Source organism: Zonotrichia leucophrys, chromosome 2 (assembly GCF_028769735.1).
Source record: "Zonotrichia leucophrys gambelii isolate GWCS_2022_RI chromosome 2, RI_Zleu_2.0, whole genome shotgun sequence".
Lineage (NCBI taxonomy): Eukaryota > Metazoa > Chordata > Aves > Passeriformes > Passerellidae > Zonotrichia > Zonotrichia leucophrys.
Window position 1 is genome coordinate 16,044,687 of NC_088171.1, and position 22,353 is coordinate 16,067,039.

At 40.4% G+C, this 22,353-nt stretch overlaps 1 protein-coding gene across 2 annotated transcripts in view; it reads right to left on the reverse strand.

The window, feature by feature from the left end:
* The window catches only part of SVIL (supervillin), a 135,321-nt gene that overhangs the window by 103,235 nt on the left and 9,733 nt on the right, over window positions 1-22,353 (reverse strand). For both annotated transcript variants that reach the window (XM_064704025.1, XM_064704024.1), the window contains exon 2: window positions 3,814-3,897. The gene's annotated coding sequence lies outside the window, so the exon portion shown is untranslated. The remainder of the gene's footprint in view (window positions 1-3,813; window positions 3,898-22,353) is intronic.

Here is a 22,353-nt window from a genome sequence, read left to right on the forward strand (position 1 = left end):
CTAAGATTCATAACTCTGAGATACAACCACAAGTGTATTTTGGAAGTGTTGCTTGTGGTTGTTGAAATAAACAGAGTACTCTGTCTCTCCTGCCTCCTTCTGTTTTTAGAAAAGGTATCAGTTGCAAGTCACAAACACCGAGGTTTGTAGACGCTACTGATGAAGTCAGAATCCACAATTCAAAGAAATCAGCAAAAGCAGCACAATTGAATCATCCCTTCTCAGATTTCTTGATCCTCTCTCGCTTTGCAGTGGGGCTTTACAGCAACACAACTGAGTCATTACACTTTGTGGGGGAAACACATTCCTAAAGTTGAAAATTTCTGCAATAAAAGCTTTGGGAAGAGGTATGAGTAATCCAGATCCCAGAAACAAGCATGAAATCTTTCAGTGAATGGAAATCAGGGACAAATGGCCCAGGTGGACAGGCTGCTCCTCAAAAGCCACACAACAGAAAGAAGTGCAGTGACAGAACTGAACTGAATTACTTCATCCAAAGTTTACAGTTCTCAAATAATCAGGACATTATTTTGTCCATAAAAATAGCTAAAGACATGTGGCAACAGCCATGCAGAGGCCATGTTAACTATTGGGAGAGATACATGTTAACTTTTGGGACTGACATCAGGCATAGCTTCTTTTTTACCAATAATTATTAGTCTGAAGAAAAATGCAGCAGTAAGGAAGACACTTTTGCACTCTTCCTATTCCACTCTTTTTCACCTGACATCTTCATTAAAAATTTCCAATGGTCTAAATAAAATTCATGACAACAAAAATCAGTTTTGAGGATGCTTTCAAGAAATGCAATCCCAGAGACTGGGAGGAACTTATGGAGAAAACAGTGTAACAGTTATTCTTACCAACAAGGTAGAAGGGGAAGAGTTGGTAGAGGGAAGAGCTTTAAGGACAATTAAAGACCTTGACTCTCTGCACAAAACACCAGGAAAATCCAAAATTTACATTCCCATCCTCAGGTAAACTGAGACTGAGTAACACTGCCAGAGAATACCAGGCACTACAGGACTTCTGCCAAACAAATACATTTTAAGAAAAGCATTATCATATGCTCTGTAAGAACAAACCACTTTTGACAGGATGACATTTCCTGTAAGCTCAGCTTTTGCAAGAAGTCCAGTACCATTGTCCTGGAACAGTAAAATGCAGAAGTTCAAGCAAACTGTTTCCAAAACAGAAAAAAAAAAAAATCCCTAACTGCTGGGTCAGCAATGGATTGTGAGGTACTGCATGCACTATTTTAAAAATGGTGCAAGCAGTAATAATTCAGCTTACAAAGCATTTGGAAAATGAAAACCATGAAAACTGAAACCACAGTAGAGAGGAACAATCTCACTGATACCCTGGAGAAAAGAGAAATACATCTTTTTGCTTTTATTTTCAGAAAGGAGAGGATGAAGTTTCCAGTCAGGCCAGCAAGAACATTAACCTGAAGGGGACTGCTGCACAACACAGGATTTACAAAAGCTGGGCATCTCCAATGTTCCAGTTCTATTCTAGAAGGCAGAAATAAGCCCACTCACTTTTCAAGTGAGTCATTTTTCAAGCTATATTAGCCAGCAAGAGTTGGCTGTGATTTATGTAATTAAAAATACACCAGTATTAGAAGGAACACTGTATGTTTCTTCACATATAAGCAAGGCTGGTAAAGTGTCCAGCAAGACAGCACATGAACTTACACATGAAGCCTTGGCTCTGTTGACATTGTGGAAGCTATGAAATACAGACAGCCCATGATAAATGGCATGCTGCTAGCAAAGTTAGCACACTATAAATTAAAAAAACAAATACCTGTCCATAAACTGTTTCTATTGTTATGTTATGAGAAGAGGGCATAAGTGACTCATCTGACTGTGCACACTTCCCAGCCTCTGAAGTCAACTGGCCAGTCCTAGGTGCAGCTCCAGCAATGAAGAAGAAATCTGGTCATGACCTCCAGAAATCACCAATTTTTTCCCATAATTTTTCAGTCAGATAATCTGAAGTCCAGGTAATTGCTTAATGAATATATGTTATAAGGCAGTAACAGGTACAGTAAATACTGCACAGAATTCCAAGATGCTGTGGAAAAACATGAACACATTTTTCTGAAGACTATTTCCAAATAGCCCATGGCTTAGTTATCTGACATGGTCCAGCTATGTCACATCAAATGTGTCAATTGCATACTGTTAACAAACCCTAGTTCTGTAAATTCTCTACTAAAATAAATCTCTTTTTTGTTGCTGATTTTTTAAAAATACAGCAGAATACTCATTCACATGGTCTAACAGCATCATTTTCTGAAGCTTACAACCATTTTATGATGGTATATACTAAGAAACAAGTTCAGCAAGAAATTCTCTGAAGGCTTGACTTGAGTCTTGGTTGAAAGAAATTAAAAAAACTAAATTCCCATGATTGTTCACATAATTTTAAGTACCTGCATTAGTCTTGCAAGAGCACCCTACTTCTGCTCACCTTCATTAAATTGTTCTCTGCATAGAAATTACACAGCTAATAACTGTGATCTGCTAGCTCTAACATTTTTGGAAGAAACTTTATTAATATGCCTTAATCCTGAATTGTCAAGATTCAGTTCATGTTTTCCATGATCATGCTCCAAGCTCAAATCTTCAGCATTCAAGGTCAGATTTTGCTTTTCTACAGCAAGACCTTTACAACTTTTCAGGCTTTCTAGCACATGCAAGTGTAAGCACTGTTCCCAGTCCCTCACTTTCCTGCTTTTTAAGTCAGATGTTAAAACCAGCAGAAGATTACTTCATTCAAGCTTACACTCTTTCCACAGTGTTCTCCCAGACTTCAGAAGCTATGACAAGTTGCAAGGAAAACAGCTCTTGCATAATTCTGGAGCAACAGCTGAAATGGTGCCTTCCATACCCCTGAGAGAAAACTTGGGCTACATGTGGCAAAAGAACTAACAGCATTACAGCTCTGGCAGAATGACCAGAATTAGACATCAATTCTCTGTAAGGAATGTTAAAAGATAGATCATCTACATCCTAATTTTGCTGACTCAAAACCACTGAGACTTTCCTGATCACATCCAAGAAATCACATCTCTCCAGTAACCAAAATTACACAATTCTCCAAGGGCAAGATTAATCCCACACTTTACAGAAATTCTGCAAGCTCTGCCTCAGTGGGACCAACAGAACCTACCATCTACTTCCACACACAAAAAGGTCCCTTTTGTTCTTGGTTTGTGTTCACATAGGGAAATGCTTTTCCATAGCTAAGAGTTGGAAAAAATCCTGAATCAAATCTAAACTGCAAATATTCTATCAAAAGTCTGCAACATGAAGAAAGGGAAACATGAAAGTGCAGATCTGTAATTAATTAAAATATTACATTTGAAGCAATTGTACATGATCTAGAATGGTTGAAGCTACTCTGTTATACAATATTTGGAAGAAGGAATAATAGAAAGGCTGGAACAGGAGGTCCACCTTAGCCACCTGCTGCCTCCCAATGAATTCTCAGGAGAAGTCTCAGGAACTCTTATTGCAGCTTCCTCATTGAATAACATTTCTTCCCAAGGCAGCATTAGCATCTCTTAGGTATTTAAATACCAATAAGCTTTTCTGAAGGTCCTATGGCCTACCCTGGAATCTTAACTATTATATCACTGCATTTTGTTATGGTACATATGCACTAGAAGGCACACAGAGATCTTTCTTTAAATGCTTGATCCTAATACCTCCAAAAAAAAAAAAAAAAGAAAAAAAAACCCAACCAAACAACAACCTATAGTTCTTGGTTCAAATCTGTATGTATCTTTCAGTAAAGATTTACCTTAAATCCCAGCCATCCAGGCCTGACCCTGCAGGTACAACTGCATCACCTTGTCCAGGTGCTCACAGTCCAAAGGCAGCCCTCCTGCAAGAAACAAACACAACAAAGCATGGGTGAGAGCCACAGTGCACCCCAGGCTGTGGCAAACCTTTGAGATGTAGGGAGATGCACAAAGGGGCAAAGGGGATGAACTGATTGACTGCAAGGGCTGAGGCAGCTTGGAGCATTCTGCTACCTTGGCCATTCAAATAGGCAAGAACTGAACTTCCCCTTAGCTTTTATTATTATATATTAAGCCTTTATTATTATATATTCACAGGAAGCCTTTATTATTATATATTCAGCCTTTCTGTAAGGTCAAGCAGCACTGGAGATAATAACAAAACCAAAATACTATTACCCTCAGAATCCTATATTTTAAACATCACTGGATGCAACTGAAAGAGCCAATTCTCTTTCTAGAACCACAGCAACCAGGAGACAGATCCAAGACTTCTCCCAGTGTAGAGCACTTGACCTATCAAGCAGTTCTGCAAACAACTCTGCCACAGGTCTGATTTCTGATCCCCACACCTTGAACCACAGCTGGTTTTATTTTATTCTTTGGCAAACACAAAACACCTCTGGCTGCGCCTGTAACATTATCTGCAGGGTGATTCAGCCCATGTGGATCCTCATGTTAATTAAGTGTTCAAGTTAGATTGTTTCAAACTAGCTGAATTATCCAGCACCACACTGTCCTTAAAGATGCCAGTCCCCTGAACATATGAAAACTTAAATTAACCAGCTGCTCTGGGCTTCTTGCTCTATTCTGTAGCAGATGCAGTTGCTTCTTTCCACAGAGAGTGAAGAGTTCTCCAGTGCAGACCTGAACCACCTGAAGCAGTCTGTGCTATTGCACAAATTATTGTCTCCCACCTCTTTCAGCAGCTAAGTAAAATAACATTTTTACTCTTGCTCAGCTCAGGCTCAGCTCACCTGCATATGTTGAGGTGCCAAATATACTGTTTTCACTTTCACAGCTGCTTTATTCAAACTTTTTTTTCCATAACCTATTAGGAGGTACAAAATGAAGTCATGCTATCCTGTGTGACTACAGCAACAACTTTCAAGAGCAGTCAGGTCACTGCTCTGCTTCCTGCAGCTGCTGAACATGTCAGACTCTAATAACAGCATCTAGAGAAGAGGTCAAAACAAAAATAATTCATTGAAAAGACAGATAAGACAGAAATCTTGCCTGAGTTGGGAAAAATTCTGATTTTGGAAGACAAGCAGACCCCCAAACACAGACTACCTTAGAATGTATAGGGACAGGTAAGGCAGCAAATCAGACAACTAACCGTCCCTAGTGTTATATAACTGCTCACAACAAGCGAACTAAGACAGATTTTAAGATCTATCCACATTTATCTCTGTATTTCAGGGAGGAAACTCACTTAAAATTCCAAGAATATGGTAAACCACATGCTATTGTTTTTGCATTTCCAGCTTCCATCCCCCTCAAATGAGCACCCCTGCACTTTAGAAGGGTAAATGAGTGGGCACTTCAGTGGGGTAGGAAAGGTGAAGAAAATGATGGTTAATGATGGATAGCTGGAAGAAAGATAAACTAAAGTTTTTCCACCTTCACATAACTCTTGGTTCCAAATTCATTCTTGCTATTTAACCATAGGGTTGCCTGATTACTTCTGCTGTTCCTTCTGCTGCTTCCTCTTTAAGTATCAGTATTAAAAAAAAAAAAAAAAAAAGAAACAAACAAAAAAGAAGAAACAGAAAAGGAAGGATTTGAAATCCAGCTATCATTTTGGTCAAGTACTTCAGAGACTTTCTGGAAGCAACTGTGTGGTGGGAAGAGGGGACATTTATAATGCACAGAACACATTAAACCTGGTGCACACTGCCACTGTCCCACTACTACACTGTATTAATTCCTTCATTTTTTTGGCAAATTCCTCCTTTTTTTGGCAAATGTTACATTTGTATATTGGAACAAGAGACAAGACTAGGGTGCTGCAGTTTTGAAGGCCTGCAGCTTTGAAGTCTACCTTTGAAAGGAACCTTGAATAACTGGTGGGAGTGGAAATATCCTGACAGAGTGGTTTGGGGTTTTTTATATATACATATATTTGCCTATGTCACTGTGTGCTACAGAACTTTGATAGTGTCAGGAGTCTCATGAGAAGTTCTGGCAGGAACACAACACAAACAGAAGACCTAACAAATACAGAGCACCTATCAGGAAACATTTGAGATTGAAATCAAAATGTGAGGGCTGGCAATTGAATTCTAATCTCTTCAAGACTGACCTTGGCTGCAGCTTTTTGTGCTCTCTCTGCAGTTCATCTGAGAAATTCCTGGCAAGCCACTTGAACTGCACGTCTGATAACCCCTGCAGTTTAAGAGTTTAGAACAAAGGCAGGAAAAGACACTCCAAATACTAATTCTTGCCATTTTCATGGACTCTTTATTACACAACAGACAGATTTCAGAGTTAGTCAGTACATCATGAAGGAAAGAGACATGAAAATATCATCAGGATACTTCCTATTATCAACTAGAAAGAGGGGCTAGTGAGTAATCATCTCTCCTTAGCCACAGAGATCCATCATTTTTGATCTAAGAGAATAATCAAACTTACATTTCTCTAGACAAATATTCTTCTAGGTGCAGAGAGCATCAACACTTGAACTGATTTAACACTTGAAGCTGAACCAAGAAAGAATGCCACCACGTGCAACAGACAAATAGCTGCTCTGCAAGGATCTGCAGTGATCCATGAAGTTCTTCACTAGGTTGGCTGCAGGACACCTACATCACCTTCTTTTCTCCAAGATAAGCCTCCTAGATCCTGAGCTCCTACATGCAGAACAGACTCTGGTGAGTTTCAGTTCCACTGAAACAAATTAAGGCTGCATGCCTCCAAGCAGAAAAGGACAGGAAAAGGAAAGCAATTTTTAGGATGCTTTATTTGTTGCTTGATGACTTATATCAGATTTGCAAAGCCACCACCTTCTCAGGCTCTTGCCCAACCAAATGAAGCCTAACACCACAGAGATGTTTTGATAAAGCCCCATTCTGCAAAACCTTGGTATGTTTTCATTTCTTACAGGAAGAAGAAATGCAGCCTGTAAAAACTTGGGAAGGAGGTAGAAGAGTGCAACATCTTTCCTTTGAAGCTAGGAATCCTCACAGAGAGTTCAATTAAACCAGAGTCCAGCAGCTCTTTCGGGTGTTATCCTCCTTCATGCTCCAGAGGCATGTAACACAACTTACTGGGCAGCAGCCAGTGCAAAGGAGATTTTCAGACTGCTGGTTTTCCTTTTACTATGTCTCTTTCCACTCCCACCTCACCAAAAAGAAAGGCCACAAAGATGTTTATCAGTCCAAGTCTCTTGAACACTCAGAATATCACTTAAAACCAGTGAAATTCCGCTCTGTGCCTGCACTTACACTCTACATTGGTGCAAGCCCGTAAACTCTTAACATCCCATGTTCTTATATTTTTCTGAGGCATTTCAGAAGAACTCTACACAAGAGCAACAGGATACAGACACTTCTGTTTGTAGTCAGTTCTCACAGGAAACATCCAAGAGCTCAAATCCACCCTAGTTGGTGATTTATACCCCTAGTGGGGTATTTCCACCATCTCACCTCAATTGTCATTTGTGATGCAGCCTGCCCCAGGCAGCAGGGCTCCCTTCAGTGCATTTCCCTCCCATTTCACATCACACAGCCCTGCTGGAGTTCTGCTCTGGTGCCCCTGCCCAATGCTGCCTGCAGGAGCAAACTGCTTTTGCACATTCCAGGTGTTTAAAGAAATTACTTACCTGCAGAACTGAAGAAGAGCTGCTGAGGAAAGAATCTCTGCAAGCACCACGACAGAATCACACTTGACTGTGCTTCCCTCAACCCCCAAAAGTGAAGCCACCTGCCTGGAAGTGACCAGCTCAGCGCTCAGGAAGGTGACACCCACTCTAACAATAACTGATGCAGGTGCAATTCTCCCAGCGCACAAGCTAAGGATGATTCTGTAAATGCCCTGGCACACAGAATTATGAACCAAAAAGTCATGGCATTGCAGTGAAAGATGAATGTTTGAGGTGCACACTGGAGCCACTGACTGTGCACATTCCTGCTGATACCACATCAAAGTGCTCTCACTGATATTTGCCTTGTATTTGCCAGGCAAGGAAAGTTAAAAGTAGGAAGCTCAAAAAAGTCCTTTAGCCAAGAAAGTCACAAGACACTTCAATGTGAAGTTTTTTCCATAGTAACAGGCTACAGTTTCTCTTAGAATCTGGTTTCAAAGTTGATGAAATAGGATTCTGCAAGAAACTCTATACCACAGCACAGAAGCTCCCATCATACACTGACCTCTAGTGTAATAAAGACTCAAAACATCAGAAGTCTCTTTGAAGGCTTAGAAAAATTATCTTTTTTTTCTCAGCACTCAGAAGAATATTTCCATGCAATAAAACAGACTGAAGTCAGAAGGGGCTCCCTGGAATACTCTCAATTGTTTAAGAAAACTGGAGCATGGGTTAAAGAAGCTACAGAACTTAAATTGTTCAACGGATGTGAAGTTCCTGCTGGGTTTACATAAAGTAATTTACATCAAAGCTGCATTTAACTTCTTTGAACCCAGCTGAATTTAACACCTACGCACTCTGAATGTGCAGAATTGTTTCCTAACTACAGTTTTACAAAGCTAAATTAAAAAACATTTAAAGTTGAAACACTCAGCTTGGGCAAGTCCTGTATCAGCCAGATCACAATGAGACCACCCCAGATTCTGCACAACTCTCCAAGTGCCTCTGGACAGGGTGGCTGACTCAGATGCGCTTCCTGCAGCCAGCACTGAATTCAAGGAGGCTGCTGGAAATGCAACATAGAAATCTGCATGAGTCCTCACTCCCTGAAGACACAGGGCTCACAGAGAGATGTGGACGTGGCCCTGAGCCCAGGCACACTGGGGTGAGAGAGGAGATGCTTGGTTTGGGTTAGCAGCTTTTCTAAGAAGGTAAAAACACAACCTACCAACACCAAACAAAAAGCACTAACAAAAAATTTAAGTTAGTTTCAAAAACTGTTTCAAACAAAAATGTTTTCCCCACAACTTTTAAGATTAAAGAATCTGCATTTTTTTTATGAGCTAACTAGTTTTATGACAAGAACTACTTAATTAGAGCATAGCCAATTCTACGAGAACAGAACAATTGAAATGGACACCCAAACTATTCAGGCATGTATGCCACTTGTATGCCATTTCTACCCTCCCTATGCACCTGCCTCTGGACAACAAATCCCAGAGGTGCTTCCTTTACTTCAGACCATTTCTCTCACCTCCTCAAAAAGCAAGGAATCATCCAGAGGCTGTTTGTGATAGTGAAGTGATATTTTCAACATGAGCAAGCTTTCCCAAGCCTGGCATATGTGGCTCTGTTGGAACAAGAGCTTTCACCTGCACTCCAGAGAAGGAGCTCTTATAAACCATCTTTTGAACAAGATTTTAAAAGCCTCAGAAATATTAAATTCAGAAAGAGTTAAGCCCAGCATGAAAGTAGCCATCATAATGTATGAATGAAGTTTTCAGAAGTCATCTCAGAGGCAAATGTTTGAAACTAAATTCAGATCAACCAGAGGAGGCCCTTTACATTTGCAGTCCCAGACTTGAGTCTGTGAAGACAAATTAGGAAGTGAGGATCACATTGTTAATTTTGGTTTCTAGCTGTGAGTATCAGAACTCAATAGACCCTTATCTGTAATAACAATATCTAAAAGATAGCTTTAAATTACTTAAAAACCCCACTACTTAATGATGTGCTCAAACCTACACAGCTTCAGACCACATCTGAAATACCTGCAAGTCACTAAGAAGACAACTGTGAATATCTACCATTTGGCTCTGCACAGCAGTGAGATTTTTACCACACCAACACTTGAGTTCCACTTCAACTTCAGCTGTGACCTGGGTCCTGACTGGGATTTTTGGATATACTGTATCCTGCACTCAAAACCTGGCAGCCCCTCTGTCAGAGCAAGGTGCTATCCCCAAAGTATACAGGCTTTAATGAAGCACAGCACCCTTCCTGCAACCTGGTAATCACTCTAGGAGTACAAGGACTTCCAGCTTCTGGCCCACAAGGCTCCAGGTCAAACCCTACCCACAAGAATTGTTTTTGTTTTCTTTATCACATTTATTTTATGAGCAAGAACTCTCACTGCAGCTATGGCATGGAGACAAAGAGAATCACTCAGGATTCGCAGGGATATTGGTCACCAAGTTAGATCACTTCAGGCAGAGTTATGGGTAAGATTCATGTTTTAATATGAGAGCTCCTGCTTTGAACACACTTTATTTGGCCACACTTTGTTTGCAATACAAGGAAGCCAACTCAGCCACCTACGTACCTCACATGCAGCCCAAACATCCCTCAAACAAGAAATTACATTGAGAAACCCCCTTAGTTTATTAGAAATCCCTTTAGAGTTTAGCCTTATTGCTCAACTCTAATTTCTATGCAGAAAACAGTTTACCACCAGCTAGGAAAGCACAATTCCACTCTCCCAGCTCCAAGGAAGGGAGAGCTGAGGCACAGAGCACACCAGACCCCTGGATTAGTGACTGGAGAACTGTGTGAGAGCTCCAACAGCTTCACAACAGATCCTTCCCATTGTATTTGACAGAATGTGTCCTTCCAACTATTTTTTCTCTGAATTCTTGTGTTTAATTCAATGCATGTGGTGAGGGGAATGACTTTCAGAACAGCGATGTGCAGCAGTACACAGATGTTCCACATTTGTCATGTCACATGAACCTTGTGGCTAACACCCAACCTTTAAAAGTCTAAAAAGCCTCCTACATAAAAATCCATATGATATATTTGTTCCTAGAAGAACACCAGACAACATATTAGATTGCTGGACATTTGTTTTTTAAGAAAGATAATACTGGAGAAACCTAACAAAACCCAACCAAAAAACCCACCTGCAACAAGCTCTCCTTGATTCCAAGAAGTTTAAAAAAACTCAAATAAATAGAACAAAAAACATAACCAGACATAGAAATTAAGTCAAGTGGTAGGCTGACAAGATTTGTCACAGCTAGAAGAAGTTGAATTAACTGTCATGTATTGTGCAAAGAAAATGCACATATGTTACATACAATCACATCCAGAATATTTTTTGGCTATTCCTCTTTCTAAAGAAACTTTAAAAAGACAGAAGCGACACAGACAGATTTATAACCAGCACAGAGCTCCAAAATCTTCACTCAGAAAATTTGTTTCTTTCCTCCCAAATGGATTCTAACAGGAAAATAGAGCATAGAAATTGATGCCAGAATACATGACCTAAGCCCTCATACCCCTACTTTCAGCACTGCTTTCACAATGTACATATCTCAAAATGCTGTACATCCAGCAATTTGTGTGCATCCAGCAATTTGTGTGCCCAGGATTGGTGAGATGCTCCATTCTAAATTCTAAATAAAGTATTAAGCCACTGATAAAGTATCAGCTGCAGATTGTGTGAGTTATCAAGCAACTGTGACCAACTGATTTTTTTACCAAATTGGCAATATAATAATTGGCAATGATTTGTTTCAGACCCTAACTTCTCATCTATCTTTACTAAAGGGCACTAGTCCTTATACAGAAATGTGCAGATCACTACATGTACAAAAATCACATTTCTAAGGGAAAGCTAGCTCGAGTTAATTATGAATTCCTCGTGGAATGCACCCAGCTTACACCTGAAAATCTACAGTTATGACCAGATCAGTATGTTTGGATTTTGGCATACACTAAAAAGCAACTATTAATTCATACAAGAGTATTTGCAAACAAACAATAAATTCAAGAAGAATAAATCCAAAGCCACTTCCTGCCAGTTACTGCATTTGACAGACCTGTGGTCAGCGCCCTGTATAACACAGAGAGGTTTCAATTTCCTGCTGACAGAAGCTTGTGTGACCTTGGCAAAGTCACCAGGGCTGGTCTGTGGCTCCATGGCAATCCCAGCCAGCTGCTGCCTGCCAGATTCCCACTCCTCTCCCTTCCCTGCTCCACAACATTTGACCCTGCACTGACTCATTTCAGACCAGCAACCATAAAAATAATTCAACTGCTCTGTAGGTATCAAACGCAGATGAGTCAGTGCAGGGTCAGGAGAGCAGGGCAGGGCAAGGGGGAGCTGGCACACGGGGGGAGAACGTGGCAGGCAGCCCCAGAACCCAGCTCCCAGTCCATCACTCAAGATAAAGGGAGCTCTTCAGTTTCACAGGGGTCTGGTGAGCACAAATAACAAAAGGTTAAAAAAGCAATGAGATTCATATTAACTCACTGGAACAATTTTTTAGATTATTTGTCTAAGGAAGGGAATTTTTTTTCTACAGAACACCCATTTTGGTGTAAGCCTTTGGCTTCCATCACTCAAATTTCTCAGCTCTGTAGGGACTTTTGAGTCAGAGACTTGGTGAAGTAAAATAAAGCTTACAGAGGGATCCATGCTGATGCAGACACTCCAGGACAGGTCTGTTTTGCAGGAAGCTCCAGTACAAGGGATGTAAAAGGGAAAAGTCACCAGGGTTGGTCTTGGTGACTTCCTATAGAAGATCACCATTTGCTGCTGTTTCTTTGTGTGATTCCTTCTGTATCTGGGTGTGGAGCATTACACAGATTTATCTGAACAAGTACAAATCCCTGTATCAAAAGTATAAATTCCTGTATGCATAGTGTGCATAGTGCTTTCTCTCCTGTATGCATAGAAGTATGCATAGTGCTTTCTCTCAGCTGGACAAACCCCTAGCACAAACAAACAAACAAAAAGAAGATAGAGAGTCTTGAGGATGTTCCCTAGATAAGGTGCCCCCAAAAGATGGAACTTATTTCTCCTCTCTCAGAAAATGGAGGAGGCAGAATCCACTCTTAAGGCGCCCCAGAAGGAAGTTCCAGTTTCCTGTGATCTCCAGAGTGCTGGCTGTATCTCTGTGGCTCTTTGGGGCTGTCTGTCTCAAAGAGCAGGCAGGACAAGCCATTAGGATGAAGTCCATCACCTCCATGGCTGAGCACCTCAGCTATCTCTCTTCTCCAACACCCATGTTCTGGGGAGCACTTTTTTCTGGTTGTATTCTTCCTACTGCTTCTGTTGGCACAGCTGACATAGGGGAAGAATTAGAGGGGATAAATGGGATCAGAACAGAAATGTGTTAATACTACCAAAGCAGAACAAAAAAGGTCACAGCAATGCTCACTTTATTACCACAATTAGAATACAGCAGAGAAAAAGTATTTAGCAATATATGTTATCTAGCAGAACAAGTAACAAAAAGCTCACTGAGCATTTAAAGGCTATTTTGAATGGATTACTAAAGTGACCTGATGGAAACACAGCTATATGGTTAAAGAAATCCAGCATATATCAAACAATAAGTTTCTTTCTTAAGGCATACTTTGTACAACTTTGCCATGTATCACCTCACACATACTTTAAACAATTAAGCATTAACATTTACCCCTCTGCAAAACCTTAAGTAGCCTCTGGAGCCTTTAGTCTCCTTGTTTATTTTATGAAATCACATCACAAATAATCCAGTCTTATTCATGAGCAAAGCTCTGGAATTTTTCTCACTTAGTAGTCTACATAATTATGGTAAAGATTATCTTGGCCTGGGGGTTTGCACAGTTCCTTGCTAACTGTCTCTGCTGTTAAAAAGTTTACATTGCTTAACAGTTTATTTATGGACTTAGGTTCTTTTGGTTTAAGATAACTGTCTCAAATTCTAACCAAAGCCTTAGATCAGAGCAGCTCTGTGGGGCACCTCATTGTAGCCAAGAGCAGACTGGTTAGTCAGTAATGGAGCTGTGAATGCTGTATGCAGAATACAATAGCTGGAATGCACTGGAAGCAATGACTTTACCATTCAATTTGCCAGTTCTGCATAAACCTGTTCAGAAGATACCTGTGCCTGTGTTGTTGGCAGGGAAGTGAATAAACAGTGGGAAGAAAAACCAAGCATGATGTGCAGATCTTGTAAAGGAAAAGTTATGTATGTTTATTACAACACAAGAAGCACTTATGGTAAGGTTTTACATTTCAGAGTGAAATAGTCTGTGCTGATAAATTCAGTTGTGAAAACAGAACCATAAGTCAGAACACCAGGAAGGCTGGAAGAGCCACAGCTTGATTTGCATACTTAGTTGTTTGCAGCAAGAAGCTTCCAGCAGAACAAGTGACAGAAGAACATCTTTGCCTCATGTAACTCCTGAAGAGCTGATTCTCTCAGCATGTTTGCTGCGATCCCCTCCTGGAGCCTTATCACTGCTGGCAAGCTCAGCCAGCACTCCTCTCCTCCACCACACAGCTGGGAAAGCATCCCAGCAGGCACAGCCCTCCCTGCTCCACACCCTGAGAAACTGCAGAGCAGGGACACCAGAGCAGGGACAGCAGAGCAGGGACACCAGCACATCCTGCCCTGCACAGCGCTGTCCTCTCGCTTTCCCCCAGCCCCATGGAAATCCCTAACCTGTCTGTCTAGGTGTTCAGTCAGCCAGCAGCAGGCAAGTGCTTTCTCTGAAGCACACACAACAGACACATTTTAATTATTTTTTTTAAATTGAGTTTTAGACAACCATGTTTCACTTTAAATGAAGAGTGAGGTGTTTTTTAAGGCTAGTAATGAGCCACTGAAAAGCTAAACACAGTGTTAAAAGGCTGTCAGACAGGTAAGTTGCTGTGCTAATGCAAAAATTAACTATTTGCATCACTGTTGAAATGCATCTAAATTAAAATTAATTTCTCTACTTAGAAGTGAAAAAAGAGCAGGAAAAAAACCTAAAAAAAACCAACCCTCACAGCACAATACAAACAAACAGATTAAAATTTCAGGGTTTACAGCACATCCAGGAATCAACTCTTGTCTTCAGTATCTTCCTTTCAGTTTAGAGTATGTGCTGTAAAACACCCACTGCATGTGTCAGCCAGCTGGCAGACCCAGTGGGCTGTGTTTATGTTATCTAAGCTGCACTGGCCCAGCTCTGCTCAGCCAGGCCGTGGTCACAAACTGGGGCTGTGCTATTTGCACTCCCCCTGAGAGAGCAACCTCTGACAGGGGCCAGTGTGCAAGGAACAGCATGGGAACCTCCCTGACACAGTGCCCCGGGACAGAAACAGGGGCCAGAAACACAGACTAGAGTTAGAGCTTCAGTCGTGGGTTCAGAGGGCAAATTGCATTGCTGGAGCCCTCACAGGCACACTCACTCCTTAATCTGCAGCTTGAATTCCTTCTACATATCAATTAGCTATACCAGAATTAAAGCCAAGCACTAGCTGCATGACCTAGCTCATCCCACAAATCCAGTTTATAAAAAGTGCTGCAATTCCTACAGGTTCTAGACAGAATGAGATGGAATATCCCAGTGATAAACAGACCAGGTTTCACCCAGGTCCCTGTACACACCTGACTGTACATTGAAATAACTTCAGCAAAGTTGAATAAGATACAGCTGGCAAAGAGAAGATTCCTTTTATACCTGTAAAGCAGCTGCCACTAATTCAAGTCACAGTTATCCATGCTAACACATCCTGAATGTCTAATGAGACTTGCAGTCAGTTGCCTGCTCAGCTGTTTGTCTGAGCAAGAACAATTGCAACTTTCAAAATTTTCCCATAAACCCCCTAGAAATGGAGCACAACTGTAATTAAACAAATGCCAATTTTAGCCAAAATGAAATATGATCTCAGGTTTAAAGGTTTCATTATTTAATAGCTCCTTAACAACTAAAATGTGACATCAGAGATGGTTCCATTACAATCCCTCCCTTAGCTCCTTTGGCAGGGGCATCAATTATGTAGGACATCTGAAAGGGCTGCAAAACCAAATTATAATGTTCTCAGTCTTGTTGAGTAGCAATACTCATGAAAGCAATATTTTATTATCATGTAAACCAATGTCTCCTGCCAACCTAACAGTACTGTGGAGCAGATTTACACACACACACTTATTAGATTGTCTTCCAAGTCCTCAAAATGAATTTTTGAAACATTTCTTCAGACTCAGAAACATGTGCATGTTCTGACTTCATAACAAGAGCAGTTTTTACCTTTAGAACACACATTCCATTCTGCAGATTAAAGTTCTTAACCACTTCTTCAAAAAAACAACAAAAACCATACATTCAATAATTCATTATTACAAGGTAAATTTTATTTGATTTTCTTAGATTACCTCCTTTCTCTGACTCATTTTTCTGCCATGTTATCTCCTTATTGTAATTTAAGTCTGTGGCCTTCCTAGTACATAAGTTTCAGTGTTAATACCAAGTACTGAGGTCTAGAGATTCATTCTTTCAAGCCAGTCTGTTCTCTTTTTCCAAAACAAATCAATTTTGATACTTTACTGTCTCCCTGAAATACATGAGAAATACTGAAAATCAGTTGCATCAATTAATTTTTAGAATGTTTACAAACACGGTCTGGAGCACATTTTAAGTAAGGAACTGCTCAGTTTCCACTTAAATGAGTTGCTCCAAAGCCATTAGCAGCATGAAGTATTCATTGCTTTAAAGATGCTGAACTTTTACATGCCAAGAAGTGGAGTGATCACAACTGTTTTCTATGAGACCACAGAGGAACAGAGTTGCTGCATTGAAGGACAGAGACAAGAGCTGACAGCACAGTCACCTCTGAAACTCCAGTTCATCACAAAAACCACTGACAGTTTTGAACCTGCCAGCATTAATCCAGAGACAGGTGTCCATTTCTGCAGTTCAAGAATTAAGTGGAAAAATATTTCTAAAAGACAGTTCTACATACAATAACTGTACAGTTTAGAACATAAATGCTTCAGATTAGTCTGCTCTCAAAAACAAATTAGTCTGCTTTCAAAACTCTCAAAAAGAGTTTTGCTGGAGTTGTTTTTTAACCCCCATTGGGTCTTTACCTACACAAACAAAATTTGTTGAAACAATATAATTCACACAACTCATGCCCTCCTTCCAAACTCACACTACTTCCCCACTCTGGCAAAATGATTGAGTGATTAAAAAAAAAAAAAAATAGGCATATTACAATGTGCATGCCTCTTTTTTTTTTTTTTTTTTCCCCAGAAAAGAAAGATATTGCCAATATGGCTAAAGGAGAAGATTTGGTGAGGTCAGGCAAAGGTTGATGCGCTAAATGAGAATGTAACCTGGGCAGTCTCATAGCCCCTTAACATTTACCTGCCTTCCAGCAGCCCTTTCCCCAAAGCTAATAAGAGGTCACATAATTAGGAATCCTGTTTTCCTCTTCTTTTTTCCACAGGCATCTCTCCTGGTCAGGTTATTATGCCTGATCCTAAAATGCACAAGCACAACATCCAACTCCAACAGGAAACAAGTTACCTCAGCTATTGGGACAACTTGGATGTGGCTGGTGTCTGGCAGTGAAGTCTTTGGAGCAAGTTAAGGAGGAACACCCACCAAAGAAATCTCCCAAGTACCCAAGGATCAACTAATGATAGAAAGAAGAGCATAAAATCCAAAATAGAAGCAGTTGAATTTCCTACCAAAGGCAACAGTCCCTGCTAACCACAGTCTCTAGGAAGATTCAGAAATGGAAAGAACATTAAACATTTGGTTTCCCCAGACAAGTCAGAAAGACATGACTAATAATGCATGATCTTTAACCAGCAGGTCCTGCACTTGTCCATTCAGATCACCTCTTTACAATGTATTCAAGACAGGACATTGCCCCATGTTTAGATTTACCTCCTGGACTTAAACATCTTGTGAAAGCATGCCTGAAAACAACTCCCTTATTAATGGAACTAATTTCATTAAAAATAAATTTAATAAGAATTCCTAAAGTTAAAAATAAAATATATTGTTCAAGCAAAGTAACAAAATGAGGGACGTGTTGTCACCCTCTGCACTTCTGTTCCCCTATGTGAATTTTCAAAAATGCTCTGTTAGTGACCACACTGGAAAACAGAGGAACTCTGACAGAGCTGCAATGGTCTTCTGATCTGCAACACCTCAAAGCATCTCAAGCTTCCTTGACAACAACTGAGATCTCTTCACTGAGCAATTATGGAACAAGGCAGAAGACTTGCCTATACCTGAGAGAGAGACCTGAATTTTCAAGGTCTTGCAAATGGGTAGTACCACACAAGAAAGAAAAAGAATCTAAGCAAAGGCAGTAGACAAGATGAAGCAAGACTCTGAAGACACCTGAACAGTGAATCTTGTCAAGCAGGTGCACACACAAATAAACCCTTGTTCTAAACAACAGCACTGAATACAGACGATATTAAGAGGATTAAAAAAAAACAAAACCCAACCCATAAACCAAGCATAAAAGACAATACTCAGGTTGCCATGATCAACCAAATAAAATCAGCTGTTGTGCTCAAAGATCAAAAGTATATTAATTAAATAGAATGAATCAAATTGATGGTGCAATTAGCCCTGGAGAAAATACAAAGTAGCATTTTTGAGCAAAATCTGAACAGTCCCAACTAAGTTCCGGAAGCACATTTCAGGATAAGGCTCCTCCATGTCACATCAATCACGTTACACATGTTGGTGCTGTGAGACATCAAAAAAAGCACTTAACAGAGAGCAGCATGCAGTGCTCAGCTAACAAACCCTGCAGCTCAGCTGAGCAGTGAGAGCACCTTTGTTAACAATTAACACAGCAACATCTCTGAACAACATGGACTTTGCTATGGAGATATATTAACTTTGAATCTAAATCCTAGATCCAAATTATGCAGTATTTCAGATGATAAGCTCACCAGAAAACAATGTAAAAACAAAAATAAAAAAATCTAAAGAGAATCTTTTCAGGACAGTCCTCAACCTGTGAAGAGGTTTGTTTGTACAACTGAAGTTCAAAGCAGTCAAGCAGTTGCACTCTGCTCACTGCCAGATGGCTCTGATTTTTTTTTTTTATTTCATCTACCCATAATGCAGAACACCCTCTCACATGTGGAGCTTAACACAGTCATGAGTCTTTCCTTCACACACTGGATGTGCATCTCCTGCCAGAATGAAGATTTTGAGAAATCAAATTGTTTTGGTTTGGTGGTTTGTTGTTTGGGTTTTTTTCCTTTATCTCAAATAGTTCAATTCAACACTCTAATGGGAAAAAGGTTTATTATGGTGTAAAAGAAGATAGTGCCTTCTGTTTTAGTCAAAAATGTATATATGAATTAGCCTGGAGGATATACTGATAGTGCAGCACAGCTCCTGTAAAACTCTGGAGCAATTCAACACCTGCAGCAGGTCACAGAGCCAGCTCAGGTGTCCTTTCCAAAGGAAGCCCAGCAATAATCTAGAGATCTTGCTCTGGGAGATGCTGTCCTCAGCCACAAGACTCCTGTACTGTGAGGAAGGTGTGCAGGGCCAGTGGCTGGCAGTGAGTTCCCCAAGCTGCACCTGGGATGCTGTGCAGGCAGCAGCAATGGCTCTGATAAACTCAGCTGGCATTTCCTGGGAAGCCAGGCACCTGGAACTGACCATCCACCAAGCTGTTCTGTTAAATCTGATTGTTTTGTTTCAAGCCAGTGTTTATAAATGACCAGGTTGTACCCTATATTAAAGTGGTTTTGAGACATTAAAAAAAACCTGGAGTTTATGCAAGTTGTCATAACGATTTTGTGGACAAATATTGATTGGTGGCACTACTGAGCATTTACAGAAAAGGTTAGGAATCAGCTCATTGCTGGGAATGTTTCCAACCAGATACTTGTATTCTGCTAACTCAAATAAGAAACTTATCTTCCTTGTGCCAATGTAAATTCCCAGTTGCAAAACTAGGTGAAAAATCAGGCCCTCACTGGTGATCACAAGCCAAAGCCATCAATACCATGTATTACTATCCAGTAAACCTTTAAGTACTCAGACTGAGTTTAACAAAGCTTCCCAAAACTTCCTATATTGTTTGCATTTCCATGTACAGTTATTTTAAATCTCCTTACTGTTTATTCCCCACTCTCCTTAATTTTCTCCACCAGTACAAAGAGACATGCTGTCACCATGACCATTCTAACTCCAAAGTGCCATAACTCACTGTAATTTTAAAAGATGTTGGATGGTCTCATAGCATTTTTACAATCTGCCAAACAGTAAAGCATTTACAATTTTAGGTTAGTAGGAGTCATACACAGTTACAATCCAACAGAGCCAAGCAACTGTAATCATTTCAGGCCTTTCCCAGCTGCAATTTTCCCTGGGAAGTGTAAAGTTTCCTTTAAACAAACAACATGTAAAAACAGTGTGGCATAGGAGCTACAAACACAAAGGGAAACAATACAATTCCAACATTTTAAGCTTCAAATAAACACTACTTTGGGGTTCCACTTGAAAGCTTTTAGTTTGTCAAATCAGAACTGAGAGGTGCCATCAGAAAACTCATGTTCATCTACAGATCCATGCTAGGCAAACTGAACTGTGCAGAGAACATATTTTTGTCCAGTCTGACACTGTCCCCACTGCAGCAGCTCCCACACACCTTGGAGATCTGAGACCTTCCTTGGTTCACTAACAGCAGACACTGATCTACTGATCCAGCAACCAAAACCTGAGATAAAGCAGCTTACAGAGCTCAAGGAGTGGACTAGAACCACCCCAGAATAATCAGCACATGCATACAGCTGGGAGCAGGAAGGAAAGAGGGAAATGGGAGGAGAGCTGTTAAGAGTAATAAAATTTCAGCCCCAAAAATGGCATTATTGAAAAGCCACTGACATAAAGGGGTTGTTTTGAAAATTGTGACACAGGTTTCAAAGCTCATTAAAACTGTCCCTAGAACAAAGTTTTCGGAGTAGGGTTACAGTGGGAGAAGGGGAATCATTTCTCTAGATTAAAAGAGTCTGCTGTTCTACAGAACAGTTCTGAGTTGCCTCATTATCCTGTGCACAGAATACTTGATAACACTGTAATAATACTGTACAAACTATTTACAATAAAATCCTGCAAACTGAACAGCTGTTGGGACATAAACCAGAGTTGAGAGAGGAGCTAACACTGAAGCTACTGAAGGGAAAATTCCCAAACCCCAAGGAAGCCAATGTGCAAGGCGCGACTCCCAGAAGGAATGGAGGAAGCTGAGGGCAGGACAGGAGGATGCTGCTCAGGCTGGGTCCCAGAAACCTCGGTGTGAGTATGAGGCAGGGTTCTCACTGTTTGTGTGCATTTATTTTGTGCACATCCTTGTGTACAGAAAGTTACACCTGATCAGAAAGAAAAGTTAATTTGGCCTATTTTAGCAAATTATTGAAACTCTGCCAAAGCATTGTGCAGATGACACAAGACATAGCTACTGGCAAGTTGCTGCTCTCAGAAATTACAGACTTGCAATGAGTTGTTTAACTTCTGTGTTATTTTTAGGTTGCAGAAAGAGCAAGGGCTACATAGGTAGAGCATAAAGGCAAGAATTGTTCAGGCTTGGGGAAATCAGACTCTAGACACATCATGACAGATGTCCTGCCTTAAATAGCAGCAGTAACGTTCCACTACTTGAGAACCCAGCTATCACTCCAAAATAGTAGAAACTATAAAACATTGATGAAGATACGATAAAGCTGATTCAAACAAGTAGTCTGCACTGTAAAAAAAAATAAAAACAAACAAACATTTTTATCACTGCTAGCTTAGGTGATTTGCTATATCACCACCCATTATCCTTTTTTCTGTCATAAAAAAAAATAAAAAGAATGTGCCTGTGTAATTTGAGTTCTAGTCTTGATAGTGTATTTGAAAGGAACAAAAACTAAGTAAAACTTAGTCAAGAAAGGGTTTTATTGTGCAGTTTGATTACAGCTTGCATACCAAATCCAGAATAGGGACTTGAAAAAAAATATATAAAGAGGACAAGACTGAAAAAGACTAGCATAAAGAAAAAGAGGGATGCTTAGTAAGAAGTAATTTTTCCAGTCACCTGAAACTGAGGCTCCCAGCCTGTAGCACACATCACATACCAGAGGTGTACAAGTCGGGCTGACATTGCACACAAGTGTGCCAAGGAGTGCACACGAGCACAGGGTGTGTCTGTGGGTGTGCACTGAGTGACTGCCCCAGGAGCTGCCCCACCACCAAAGGCAATTTCAAGTGCACCAGTTTCAGAAGCCCTAACAAAGCAACTCATCAAACACATTGCTGTATTTAATACAGGGATCATGTTCACTTGCTGCAACTGTCAGACTTGAGGGGGTAAAAATAATTGAGCAATAAAGATGGTCTCAGGCTTGTAGGCATTTGAGAAGTATCCAAGCCCCAGCAGCATGCACAGGGACTGCAAGTGACTGGAAACATCTGAGCAAGGCATCTTCTGTTTATCAAAAGAGAAGCATTTCTTAGAGCAGCTCTCCAGAGGCCACAAAAAAAAACCCCCAAAAAACCTAGAACATTCTGCACATTTAAGACACAAAACTAATGACTGTTTTACAAGAGTTACAAGTTTTCCGCAGTAAGAATTTGTGGTTTCCTGTGCAAGGAAGAATGCCAATTCATACCAACATGTTCATGGAAAAAGTTTTTTCAGGGCTTCCTTAAGAAA